This window comes from Apium graveolens, chromosome 9 (assembly GCF_009905375.1).
Source record: "Apium graveolens cultivar Ventura chromosome 9, ASM990537v1, whole genome shotgun sequence".
Taxonomy (NCBI): domain Eukaryota; kingdom Viridiplantae; phylum Streptophyta; class Magnoliopsida; order Apiales; family Apiaceae; genus Apium; species Apium graveolens.
The window spans coordinates 162,111,429-162,124,798 of NC_133655.1; positions in this window are offsets into that span (position 1 = coordinate 162,111,429).

Consider the following 13,370-nt stretch of genomic DNA (forward strand, 5'->3'; position numbering starts at 1 on the left):
CATTTTTTTTCCAGATTTGATGCACTAGTTTATGGGGAAGATTTGAATGAGCATTTGTTGTGCACTTTGAGGCCCAAGCCACCAGAAGTTAGTATTGGGAGTATATAAAAGGTTTTAGGAGTTGGTTGGAGGTTTGCATGTCGTTCGGTTAGGTGCACAAGTAGAATCACAAAATCTGTCCAGCAGGGGACAGTTTTGTTGCAACTTAGAAATAGGGAGATTTGACCATGTCATGGGTAGGCCCTCATTAGGCCCTGTTGGGCCTTAGTTAGAGGGAGTGTCAGAGAAGTTTTTCCAGCCATAGTTCATAGGATATAAGTTAGAACCATGTGTCACAAGTTAATTCAAGTCAGGGCGTTTTCTGCCCAGGAAAACAGGGGAACCTTGGACTTTAAGCTTAGGCCCAAGAAGGCCCAAGCTAGGACTGTAAGTCATATGTCATAGCCTATTTGTATATTCGAGGATTCAACTCAACTCAAATAAGAATGTAATAAGTAAATAGTAGATCTACCGTCAGAGAGATCTCGCAAAGTAATATCTGTCAAAGGATTCAGAGACAAGGTTCATCTACAGACTTGAGGAATTAATTCACTGGAAGAAGTTCAAGAAATTGATCATGCCTCAGTGATATAAGTCAAGATCGTGGATTTAATCAAGTGACAGAGATCTCGTCAGGGTATCAATAAATTACAAGGATTTAATCTGAAGAAAATCAAAGTGTCAAAGTCAAGACATGAAGAAACGTCACGGAAGTTAGTCACTCATGAACCAGACAGTACATCGAGTGTCAACGTTGAAGTGATGGAATTGATTCATAATTTTCAGTGATTTTCAGAAGATTTGCAGAAGAATGGTTGCTGCTCAAGACTAGAATTAATTCTCTATTAATTAATTAAGTCATCTAATTTAATTAAGAAAATAAATTATATCTGCGAAGAATAATTTATTTATTAATTGAATTAATTGATTAATTAATTCTGAATTAATTCTAGGAATTTTAGGAATTTTCAGAAGCTTAATTGGATTAAATTCAAGCATTAAATCAGCAAGACAATTGAAAATGAACTAGCATGACAATCAGGATTGTCATACCGATTGTCATGCTAGGCCATTTTCCATTGTCATACCGAAAGTTACTCTAGGAGGATGATTGTCTTGCTAGTTCATTCTGATTGTCATGCTAGTTCATTCAGATTGTCTTGCTAGTTCATTCAATTGTCTCACCGAAAGTCTTACCAGCTATAGGATTGTCATGCCAAGTCAATTCTATTCGTTTGTTGATTTAAAAAGAAGCAGAGAAGCAGCAACTTAATATCAAGAACACAGAAGTCAAGAAACAAGGCAGAAAAGAAAATCAAGAAGAAATATTTCATCTTTTCATCTGCATACTTCAAGATTAAATTTCTAGATTGTAAAGTTAAATCCAATCCACTAGAAATCTTTATCTTGCTCTTGTGTATCAATCTAGCGGATTAAAATCCCTAGAACTTAATCTCAAATCGCGTTTAGCATTTGATTCTAATTATTGCAAAAATAGAAAAAGTTCATGTCGAATTTATTCTAGATTTGTGATAATTGATTTGAGATTAATACCTTGTAATCGATACAGTTGTTGTAACACCTTTCAAGTTTAATAATATTTTTATTTAACTTGAATTTTGTTTCACATTTTTTATTCCGCATTTAATTCGATTATTCGGTACTGTTTGTATTCAACCCCCCCTTCTACAAACACATTGGGACCCAACAATTGGTATCAGAGCCTTCTGATTAACGAACAAATCAAGATCCTAGACTTTTGTGATTTTTCAACTCCTTGAATTTTTATTTATTCAAAAATTCATAATGACTTCACATAAAGTTGGAACCGTTAAAATTCCACAATTTGATAAAGAGAATTATATCATGTGGAAGAAGAAGATGCTATTATTTTTACAAGTTGCAAATCCCAAATATTCAAACTTGTTAAAGAAGGGTATAAAAACTCCGATGGTTATTGAACCGGAGGTAATAATAGATGGTGTGGTGACTACTGAAGCTAGAACCTATCCAAAAGAGCCTGAAGATTTTACTCCTGCTGAGAAGGAAGAAGCCTCCTTGGATGCCAGCCTTCAATTAATATTAATTGATTCCCTTGATCCCTTGATGAACAGACATGTGATGAACTGTAAAAATTCCAAACACATGTGGGAAACTATTGAGGTGATTAATGAAGGCACAGAGGAAGTTAGGGAGAACAAGTTGGAAATCCTAACCTCTGAATATGAACATTTCAAATCAAATCCAGGAGAAGGAATTACTGAAGTGTTTGAGAGGTACAATGCGTTGATCAACAACCTGAACATCAATGGAAAGTATTATTCAATCAGGGAGGTCAACAAAAAGTTCCTTTTAACACTGCCAGCTCATCTTGAACATAGAATCACTGCCATTAGAGAAGCTAGAGATCTGAGTGAGATTTCTTTGGACATGCTCTATGGAGTGTTAAAAACCTATGAGTTGGAGCAGATTCAACAGAAGGAAGTCTACGGGAATGATAGAATGGTCAGCACATCTACTGCACTTGTAGCTGAAGGTCAACAACAACAACAATCTCAACAGTTAGAAAGAATGGTACAGTTTTCCAAGGGTGAGGAAAATGAGTTAGTAGCAGAATATGATCCTCCTACTACAAATCAATCAAGTGATGATTTTTATTCCTTGGAAGAGCTGGAGCAATTGGAAGATGAATCAATGGCCCAAATTGTCAAGAGATTCTCCCATGTCAGATTCAGGAGGAATCCCAAGCTTAAGTACAAGTCCAACTACAACAAATTCCAGAAAGGTGGATCTTCATCCTCTAACACCAGCAGTGGTGGGTACAAAACAGGGATGGTTGATCGAAGCACCATTAGATGCTATAACTGCAATGAGTTGGGACACTTTGCCACAGAATGTAGGAAGCCAAAGCAAGTAAGAAAGAACTCTGAAAGGGCTTATCTGGCAAAGGGAAGAAGCTGGGATGATACTGACAGTGAAGATGAAGATGAAGGAAATCTTGCTCTTATGGCTATTGATGGAAAAGCTTCATCGTCAAGAATAGAGGTAAAACTTTCTGATGCTGAAATGGTTTATCATCTAAGAGGTAACTTAGATTGTGCACGTCGTGATAATGAACTGTTAAGTTTACAGATCACAGACCTTGAGAAAGAGGTCAATGAATTAAGACTTGTGCATATTAATCAAGACAAATTAAAAGAACAGGTATCTTTTCTAGAGAATAGAGTTGACTGTTATAGAAAACTCGAAACTATTCTCAAAGACAAGATCACCGGTCTTGAGACTAAGGTTAGAGCCTACTTCAATTCTTGTTCGAAGGCTAAAGAGTTCTACAGTAAGCAAGCTGTTAATCAAACATCTGGAATAGGTTATGATTATAATGCTGCTATTGGAGAATTAGGCATAAACTCCCCTCCTCATGTATGTGCTAAAGGGAGGGAAGTACCACATGTGCTTAAGGGTGTTGATGAACCCCTCTATAAAGCATCAATTGCTGAACCATTTGATGCGACCTCTTCTGTTATTCAAGAAGAAATACGTGCTGAGGATCATGCTTATGAGAAGATTGTTTCCAAGTCAAGTGAGTCGAAAGTTCCAGTCAAAGTTGTGAAAGCAACTGAGACTAACTCAAACACACATGAGTTGGATAACAATAATGCCATGTCTACCATGCATAAATTGCCTGCTGTTAATCACTCTCATAAAGCATGTGGTGTTGCTAATTGTATGTCTTGTACTTTTAATATGATGTATGCTTATTTTAATGGTAAGCATGTGTCTAATGATAAGACTACTCCTCGTCAGCATGTGAATAACAAGAAGCATGATAGGTCTAAGACTGCTAGTCCTTCTAAGGCTAGAAAGGAGACATTTGTGCCTAAGCTTAAACAGAAATTTGTTAACGCTGTTTACAAGGTCAAATGTTCAGTCATTGAGAAAGTTGAGACAATTAAAATTAAAAATGTTGTTTTGCCTGACAAAGGACAGTTCTACAAGTATGCCGGGCCCAACCAAGTTTGGGTTCCGAAGAAGGTCTAATCCATTTGTAGTGCAGGGCATTAAACAGGTGTAACCGGTAGTGTGGATTCTTGACAGTGGATCATCAAGACATATGACCGGAGATAGAGCCCTGCTATCAAATGTGGATTGAGAAAGCTGGCCCCCTGGTTACCTTTGGAGATAACAGCAAAGGTTTATCTGAGGGATATGGCTGTTTGCAAGCTGGGAATGTTATCATTGTAATTTTGTATATTGTGCTAGGTTATTATCAGGAAGCAGTATCTAACATATAGCACCAGTGACGAGACTTGAGAATATTACGACATATCAGGCACCTGCTGCACATTACACTTGGAATTGTACTCTAGTAAGATGTGTACAAGTGTACTCCTGGTTGGTGAGTCAAAAGAGGAAGTCAATGCACCACAGTTCATGGACTTTGCAGCTGCAGATCTATTGGACTATGCAATCTCTTCTTCACAATCTCACTTCAGGTTGGTATGAACTAGTATACTGCTCAAGCAATCGTCAAGAACATGGTATGGCACTCTAACAGAAGTTGTAATTTTATATGAACTAGTAGAGTCGTCATATTAATAACTATCTTATCACTAGGCACAAACATATTGTTTTATATGTGCAGTGGTATATTGGTTATGCAATATAACAATTAGTATCTAAAGTACTTGACAAGTATCGGTCAATGATATGTTGTTAACATTATGTTGCAGATATTTGTAAGCTTTTGACATGAATGAGAATTACTTAGACTTTACCCTAAGTGATCAATGTTTTATCAAAAACTCATTCATATTGAAAAACAAAATTAAACTTCTTTCTACATTAGTGATTTCTTATTTCATGTAAAATCTTTTAAAATCACTATTGTAAATCATTTTCTCTCTATTACCATATGTTCTGTGTTACAGGTTCAGTCACCAATGACTTTCTTTCATTGACAGTCATGAGGTTGAAAACCCACAACATCTATCCCAGACTGTAAAGACAAACACAGAAAACAGAACCAACCAACACTCTCTTACCACTAAATGTAGTATGAATGAGCGTGAGGGAGATAGTGCCTTAGTGCACCACATAAGGAAGGTTCTGTAGTCAACCCAGTAGCTCTGTCTCCTACATAGATGAGTAGTATTTAAACCGAGACAACTGCTAGCCCCCATACATCTTCTCAAAAAGATGTAATGGCTGAAAAGGCACAAAAACAGTTACTAGATTCATTCTCTCAACAGGGTGAGTCTATTGAATTTTTCCTGTCGGCCAAGGTATCCGATGTAGTGTCACCACTTCAAACATAAACAATTCTTGATGCACAAGGAGAGGTTACACACTCAAAGGATGAGTTGACGGAAACAAGAGTTTCGACCATTTTAAGGTCAGATTCGATTGTTCAAGGTTCGTTAGTGGACCAATTGCCTTTACAGGTGTTAGGAGAGGATACTGATCCAAAAGCCATATGTCAGTGGTCAGTGTCTACCTCCCCAGGCTTAAATCCCCTGGATGCATCTGCGGATAGTGGATCTGACATAGGTGCAGATCGGCAACTTGTTGACAATGATTCAGATATTACCTGATGAGTCACAAGGAAGTGTCTTCACAGACATTAGAAGGGAACTTTGATCTTTATGCTAAAATCGTTGGATCATTGTTTACCTTCCCAGAATTCAAATCTGGAACCCTAAATGGGAAACTAGCAACTTGTAGATTATGACTCAGATTTATCTGACGAGTTTAACAAGGATGGGGATTTGTGAACTCCCATTGCACCACCTGTGACCTCCTTAAAGGATGGCTAAGGTGATTTTCCTTGCAGGTACAGCTGGATTATGGAGCTATGAGAGAAGAGTGATACACTTGTGAGATTGAGTGTAAACACGAGTGGAGAGAAGAGTGAAACACATGTGAGGTACACTAAAACACAATCACACACTCACAGTGAGGAAGAAAAAGAAACTACTTGTTATTTCTTTTCCAACCAAGTGAAATATGAGAACTCCTTCAGACGACGGCATACATTCCTTCTTTAAGGGGGAGATAAAAGCTTAAGTAATAGTTTGGAGGATTCCTCAACTAAGGGGGAGAAATAGTAGGGAGGAAGAAAAAGATCCTAAAAATGTACACTACACCACACCATTGTTGTTTTTAACTACGGATCCTATTGTACGGGAGAGGTGGTAAACACAAGGTGATTTTCTGATAACGGAAGAAGCTGTTAGAGGAGAACCATTGGTTTTTATCTGCGGATCCTATTGTACGGGAGAGGTGGTAAAACGAAGGTGATCTTCTTTAATCAGTTGATTCTCATAGGGGGAGAAGCAAGAGATATGGGCTTCTCAACAGGAAATGTGGTTGTACAAATGAAGATGGAACTACTTGAAGATATGTTCAGTCTAGAGGAACATCTACTTGGAATCTGGAAAATGTTAAATCTCATCCAGAACTTTTCTGCTATTTACTTTGCATGTATGTTTATATCTTTTTCTTATTTGTTAGTTGAGTTATCCTCTAGGTATTTGTGTGTTATTGTCTAACAAACAAATAGGGGGAGATTGTAAGTCATATGTCATAGCCTATTTGTATATTCGAGGATTCAACTCAACTCAAATAAGAATGTAATAAGTAAATAGTAGATCTACCGTCAGAGAGATCTCGCAAAGTAATATCTGTCAAAGGATTCAGAGACAAGGTTCATCTACAGACTTGAGGAATTAATTCACTGGAAGAAGTTCAAGAAATTGATCATGCCTCAGTGATATAAGTCAAGATCGTGGATTTAATCAAGTGACAGAGATCTCGTCAGGGTATCAATAAATTACAAGGATTTAATCTGAAGAAAATCAAGGTGTCAAAGTCAAGACATGAAGAAACATCACGGAAGTTAGTCACTCATGAACCAGACAGTACATCGAGTGTCAACGTTGAAGTGATGGAATTGATTCATAATTTTCAGTGATTTTCAGAAGATTTGCAGAAGAATGGTTGCTGCTCAAGACTAGAATTAATTCTCTATTAATTAATTAAGTCATCTAATTTAATTAAGAAAATAAATTATATCTGCGAAGAATAATTTATTTATTAATTGAATTAATTGATTAATTAATTCTGAATTAATTCTAGGAATTTTAGGAATTTTCAGAAGCTTAATTGGATTAAATTCAAGCATTAAATCAGCAAGACAATTGAAAATGAACTAGCATGACAATCAGGATTGTCATACCGATTGTCATGCTAGGCCATTTTCCATTGTCATACCGAAAGTTACTCTAGGAGGATGATTGTCTTGCTAGTTCATTCTGATTGTCATGCTAGTTCATTCAGATTGTCTTGCTAGTTCATTCAATTGTCTCACCGAAAGTCTTGCCAGCTATAGGATTGTCATGCCAAGTCAATTCTATTCGTTTGTTGATTTAAAAAGAAGCAGAGAAGCAGCAACTTAATATCAAGAACACAGAAGTCAAGAAACAAGGCAGAAAAGAAAATCAAGAAGAAATATTTCATCTTTTCATCTGCATACTTCAAGATTAAATTTCTAGATTGTAAAGTTAAATCCAATCCACTAGAAATCTTTATCTTGCTCTTGTGTATCAATCTAGCGGATTAAAATCCCTAGAACTTAATCTCAAATCGCGTTTAGCATTTGATTCTAATTATTGCAAAAATAGAAAAAGTTCATGTCGAATTTATTCTAGATTTGTGATAATTGATTTGAGATTAATACCTTGTAATCGATACAGTTGTTGTAACACCTTTCAAGTTTAATAATATTTTTATTTAACTTGAATTTTGTTTCACATTTTTTATTCCGCATTTAATTCGATTATTCGGTACTGTTTGTATTCAACCCCCCCTTCTACAAACACATTGGGACCCAACAAGGACCTTGAGCCACATCAAGTTTGGGAGATGTCCTAAGGTCAGGAGAGTCTTGTGTAAGAGTTTTGAAGGAAAACTTGTAGTTTAAGAGTGTCTAATGCACTCAAGAAACCATAGTTGTCATTCTGAAATTTACACCAGTGAGCACTTTCACTTAACACATAGTTTTAGAACACTTAGGAGTGAGATCTAGGTTGACCACCATAGTTGTAAGATAGTATAAGGTCAGTAGAGCAAAAGGCCCTAGTGAGGGTCAATAGGTCTTGGATAGTTTAGTAAAGGCACATCGAGTTAGGAAGCCAAAATTAGAAGACTTTGTCTAGTTTAGCGACCAAGTGACTTAAGTTGTGAGTCGAGATCATCCAAGCCTAGTGTTGCATTATGGTGTATATGGTGTTATTTGGTATTAATATATGATATGTGAGTATATGTGGCTATGTGTGTGCAATTATATTTATAAGGTGAATATAAATTAAGTGCATATAGGCCTAAGTGCCATCCGTGGTTAAATTTGGGTTGTAAATAGGTTAAGTTGGTGAGAATATATTATAATGAGGATTATTATTATTTATGTAGGATCTCGAGAGGAGGGAAATTTTTTCCATAAAGGTCGAGTGAAGCTTCCAGTTGCTCCTACCAGTCAGACCAGACAATCCTTTCTCAAGGGAAGTGATTCAACCTATCTTCGTATTCACTGCAATTGAGTAACAAATAGTTCATATATATTGACATAACTATCCTGAGTCATTTTAATATATTTAAATCAACATATCTTATGTTCATCTTTGAATCATATAGAAATGTCATGAACCCTCGAGTACGTATTGCAAAGTAGTCTTATCATGATAGTATATTAAAGTAAGATGAATGCCATGATAAAATAAAGGGTATTTATAACTCTTGGTTGATTCTCTTGATTAACATGCTGATGATTCCTAAGTATTGATATCTCATCCTGATACTTGAACCCCTATAGAACCTTACCTTGAACCCTGATATCAGATACTTATCAAAGTGATTCCTAATTGATTGATACCCCTCTTTGCTATCCTAAAGCTTGACAATTCTGATATATCCTGAGTTAAAGATCATTTCTTCATACCTTAACACCTTTAGTATTCATGAAGCTTATCTTCTTGATGTTCTAGTACTTGTACCTTATCGAAAACCATTGCTTTAAGCCTAGTTTGGCATTACTCTTTCATAATATCCAATAGCCTTGCTAAATTTCCTTGTCCAATTTCTTGTATATGGAAACCTTTCAGTTACCCTAATAGAGTAAAGTTTAGTGGATCATGGCCCTGAGATTTAGTACCATATTTCCCGTGTTTCGAGTTGAACTATAATCCCTTGATAAAAATGTTTACTGTTAAAAGAGATTTTTGGTCATAAATCGGCATCAGTTTTTGAAATAAATAAAATGTGGATTTTCAGTCCCAAAGGGGGATAAATGTTTTCTTTGAATAGTGGATCTGGACTGAGACGCGAGTCCTTTCCACACTTATATTGTAGGCTTAAAAGTTGCCTAGGGATCCCATTAATATTTTAGAACCCAGCGAGGTTCGGGATTACTTCGCGGCTGATCACCAGCTGTAATCTGTAGCGTCATAAAATGATTTTGATTAAGATATGATTTTAAAATTGTTTTGATACAAGCAAAATGATGCCATCACCCATAGTTTTATCTCTCGTTATCATTGGTTATGTCTTTCCATTGTCATTCTTTAATGTATATCTCAATTTATATTTTGTATCGTATTGTTTAGAACTTGTTGAGCATTTGGCTCACTCCTTGCTTTACCCTGATATTATAGCTAACAGCTATGGTTAGATTCAAGCAGACTGCCCGTAAGACCTGTGATGCTGATGCTTATGTTCGAGCTCAGGTAGAATAAGAGATAGTAGTTTTGTGTGAGGACTCGCTATTTAAAATCAGTTATAATAGATGGTAGTGTTGGGCTGTTCCAAACCCTAAACTATAAGATCTTGGAGTTGGTTATATTTACTTCTTTTTAAAATGTTGTAATAGTTATATTTAATTTGCTGTTTAAGTTGGGGGCGTGACAGGTTTTGGTATCAGAGCTACGGTTTAGAGTCCCTGGACAGCCCAATTAGGTTATAGGATATATGTATAGGTTATAGATAATATGCGAGAGAGTAGGTTAAGTAAATTTATTATTAATACTCCTCTTATTGGTTTGTCAGCAAAGGGCACATTCCTCGTCATCCTCTGGGTCGGACGACACTGTTGCTTTCTCTGTGTATGCTGAGTTGAGGCGCGAGTTCGACATGCTTCAGGGCAAGTACGACCGACTGATAGATCGACTGAAGAACGTGTACCCGGACAGCCGAAACTTTGAAGGGAAGCCCAAGGAGCAGTTGACTGCGAGACTTGAGACCTTGGTTCAGTACGTCAAAACTAAGCTTGAGGAGATGCCAACGCACTGGGACCGCACCAGCCAGTATGTCATTCAGATGGTGGCGGATGAGCTCCAGAGCATTGTGAAGACGCTTCGAGAGGAAAAGACTACCAAGCCCCGTTCAGATGGAGTGGAGCCTTAGTTCTTTCCATTTACCTTTCATGTTATTGTACTATCAGACTCCGTAGAATCCCCAGTTGTTTCCGTTGTTTCCTTTAAATAAGCCTGTTGATCCTAGAATTAGACTTTGTCCTAATCCAGATGTATTGTGACCTTTAAATTTCAATAATCATGCACTATTGTTCCATTTGCTCTCAACTGTTATTTTACGCTTTTATATGCATCGCCATATCAGCTTAATTTGAAACTTGACCTCATATGTAAATAAGAATGCCATGCGATACCCTCGAATTATTTTATCATTCATATCTGTTTTGACATAACTCTTATTTAAGGATCATGCCTCCCAAAAAGAAGAACCCAACAACCACATCCACCACAGACCCAAATATTCTTCGACTACTGGAAACTTTACAACAGCAAATCAATGCTATAGCTCAACAACAACTAACTCTTCAACAACGAATTGAAAACCAAGATAACCGTGAACCACACCAACCACCTGAACCACCAGTACCACCTAGACAAGTTGTCACTTTCAAGGCATTTCAGAATGTGCATCCACCTGCATTTCATGATACCACTGATCCAGTAATAGCTAACACATGGATTAAGGAGATGGAAAGGGCTTTTGAGTTGGTACAGTTAGGAGACGATCAGAAGAAGCCATATGCTACTTACTTCTTGAAGGGCGAAGTCATCTATTGGTGGGAGTCAGTAAAAGCTATGGAAGCAACTCAGCAGGTTTCTTGGGAGAGATTTAAGAAGTTATTTCTGGACAAGTATTACCCTAAGTACATGCAGAATCAGATGGAGCTTAAATTTCTTGAGTTGAAGCAAGGGAACATGACTGTATTGGAGTATGAGAAGAAGTTTACTGAGTTGTCAAGGTTTGTGACAAATTATACCAGCACTGAGGAGGAAAAAGCAAAGAAATTTCAGCAAGGATTGGAGCCTTGGATTAGAGATAGAGTGGCTATGTTTGAACTTGAAACCTACGCGGGAGTAGTACAGAAAGCTGCTCTGATTGAGAATAATGGGACGCGGTCAAGGAAGGAAAGGGATAACAAGAAGAGGAAGGTTCCATTTTATGGAGAAAAGTCTGAAGCAGGAAGTTTACAAGATCGGAATGTAAAGAGGATTGGATTCCATAAGGGCGGAAATTTTCAAAAGAAAGGAAATTTGGGCAAAAGGCAAGAATCGAAGGGGAACAATCAGGCAAGCCAAGGGCAAGTTGGACAAAACAGGTTCCAGAGACCAGAATGCAAGCACTGTGGAAGAAGGCACCCTGGAGTAGGTAATAAGTTGAGCATGACATGTTATAGGTGCAATCAGAAGGGACATTTGGAAAATGAGTGCAAGATACCGAAGCCAGGAGTTACATGTTACAAGTGTGGGAGAACTAGACACATAGCTAGGGAGTGCAAGGCAACCGGACCAGTCAAAGCTCAGATGAACGTGGCAAGTACCAGTGCGAGCGTGCCAGCTGAGGTATTGGCATTACCTCCACCACCTACACCAACCCCGCAAGCAACAGCAAGGACATTTGATCTGAAGATGAAGGATGTTGTTCAGAATTCAGAGGTGATAGCAGGTACACTTTTACTCAATAATGTCAAAGTTAAAGTATTGATTGATTCGGGAACAACAAGATCTTTCATATCATAATCTTTTGTTGATAAGCTTCAATGTGATAAAATGATTATGAGTGAGATAGTAAATATGGTAATTACGAACCAAGAGAAGATTCCTGTGAATCAATTATGTCTGAAGTGTGAGATTGATATTTCGGGGTATAAGTTTTCAGCCGACTTGATACTCTTCAAGTTGGGAGAGTTTGATATAATTTTAGATATGGATTGGTTAGGAGAGAATAACACCCAGATTAATTGTAAGACCAAGAAAGTGTATTTAAAGGCGAAGAGTGGAGAGAAGGTAGTATTTAAGGGGCAGAGGCAAGAGCAATTATTTCTTACAATCGTTCAGGCTAAGAAGCTACTTAGAAAAGGTTGTGAGTCGTTCCTAGCGTATGTAGTGGATTCAGAAAAGGGCAACCCCAACATAGAAGATATCCCTGTAGTTAACGAGTTTCCCGATGTGTTTCCAGATGAACTACCAGGCTTACCACCAGATCGACAAATCGAGTTCGAGATCAACCTTGCTCCAGGCATGGAACCAGTTTCAAAGGCCCCATATAGAATGGCACCAGCAGAAATGAAAGAGTTGGCTAGCCAGCTACAAGAATTGTTGGATAAAGGAGTGATACGGCCAAGTACGTCACCATGGAGAGCACCTGTTCTGTTTGTAAAGAAGAAAGATGGGAGTATGCGGCTATACATAGATTATCGGGAGTTGAATAAGGTAACGATCAAGAACCGCTACCCGCTACCAAGAATAGATGACCTTTTTGACCAGTTGAAGGGAGCAAAATGCTTTTCAAAGATTGACTTGAAATCAGGATACCATCAATTAAAGATCAAAGAAGAAGATATTCCCAAGACAGCATTTAAAACCAGATATGGGCATTATGAATTCCTAGTAATGCCGTTTAGATTGACCAATGCCCCGGCCAAATTTATGGATTTGATGAATCGAGTATTTAAGAAGTATTTGGACAAGTTTGTTGTGGTATTCATTGATGACATCCTTATTTATTCTAAGTCGGAAGAAGAATATAAACAGCACTCTGGATAGCATTGGAGATACTTCGTCAAGAGAAGTTGTATGCCAAGTTTACCAAATGTGAGTTTTGGTTGAAGGAAGTTAAATTTTTGGGGCATGTCATTGGAAATGAAGGAGTTAAAGTGGATCCGGCAAAGATTGAGGCATTTATGAGTTGGGAGAGGCCAAAGACTCCTACGGAAGTGTGAAGTTTTCTAGGATTGGCAGGATACTACAGAA